The sequence below is a fragment of the Pundamilia nyererei genome, unplaced genomic scaffold (assembly GCF_000239375.1).
Source record: "Pundamilia nyererei isolate P.nyererei 1_Seehausen unplaced genomic scaffold, PunNye1.0 scaffold00268, whole genome shotgun sequence".
Lineage (NCBI taxonomy): Eukaryota > Metazoa > Chordata > Actinopteri > Cichliformes > Cichlidae > Pundamilia > Pundamilia nyererei.
In genome coordinates, this window is record NW_005187669.1 from 264,359 (window position 1) to 265,665 (window position 1,307).

A 1,307-nucleotide genomic window follows, 5' to 3' on the forward strand; every position below is an offset into this window, starting at 1 on the left:
TGAACTTTTGTCTGTTTTCTGTCAGTTTAACGACCAAATTAATTTGATCTCATCAGCTGTAGCTTCACAGGGGAGGATTTGTGGGTTTTGGTGATAATAATTGGCAGCAAATGGAATAGATTCATGTTTTTCAGACATTCATTCATGTAAAAAATAAATCATAATTTCTTTTACATGATCCAACGATGTGAAACGTGCCGGCTGCTGCAGAGCTGTGACGGAAATCATAAAGCTATATCCAAATCAGGATTTTACAGAGAACCAGGCAGTAATGATGCAGAAATACAGACAAAGTAAAATGTTTTCAGTTTTATGTATAAAGCCAAAGATCAGAGAGACTCGTGCATGTGATAACACATCCTGCAGCAGAATCGATGCAGGCTTATGTTTGGACGTCGTCTCTGTGACACTGAAGTCTCCGTCCTCTGTGATGGACTGAATCAAATAACTGCTTTGATTAAAAAAAAAAATCTGCTATTTCACACATCAGCAAGTCAATCAGCAACCTGCAGGACTAAAAACTTACAGCAGTTCATGACTGCCAATAACTGCAGTTCCTCTAATGTCCACTAGAGGCCACATGTTAGAACATCTGACTTCACAGCAGAATCAAACATTTACAGGTTTACAAGCTGCTAAACAGCTACTTTCCCCCCTTCATGGTAACTGTGTACTGCTGCTAGCTTCATCTCTGAACTGCTTCTTTTTAATGCACTTATCTTACCAATAGCATGGCTGCTGTGAGGGTACACACACAGTCCTTCCTAACATTTCATCACTTTGTTACTTGGCAAACATTAGCAGGAATCTCTGTACCCACTTTATGGAAGCAGCTTGCTAACTGGGCTAGCTAGTATTAGCATTTACCTTAGCGCGCCGCCCTGTTGTCCATATATCCTAACCGGGTTGCAAAAACACTGAGCCCTCAAAACACAGAATCCAGAAACCAGTGGCTGATGTCACAGTAACAACTTCCATTTTTTATATACAGTCTGTGTTGTTGCACCCACAGCTGCCAGATTTCCTCACTGGACTCTTGCTGCTGTGATCCTCTGTGGTCTCGGGGAAGCTTTTGGCCAAAGCATGTAGATGTACTTCCTGATGTTCCTGATCTTTCATCATTCTGTTAGCACAAATGTTAAAGTTTCACAAAGTCAAACCCGTTTCCTGTTTCTGAGACCTGAGATCACTCATGTATGTCTGAAGGTAATAGTATTATAGATATTAACTAGGTAATAGTAGTTTCTGGAGTTGCACCCCTGCTTGCTGGTTTGAAGCCAGAAGAACATTTATAGGGTTTATAAGAT

The 1,307-nt window shown here is 40.7% G+C and overlaps 1 protein-coding gene across 1 annotated transcript in view; it reads left to right on the plus strand.

The window, feature by feature from the left end:
- Positions 1 to 1,307, plus strand: part of tnxbb (tenascin XBb) — a 50,838-nt gene that overhangs the window by 1,086 nt on the left and 48,445 nt on the right. The window lies entirely within an intron of this gene.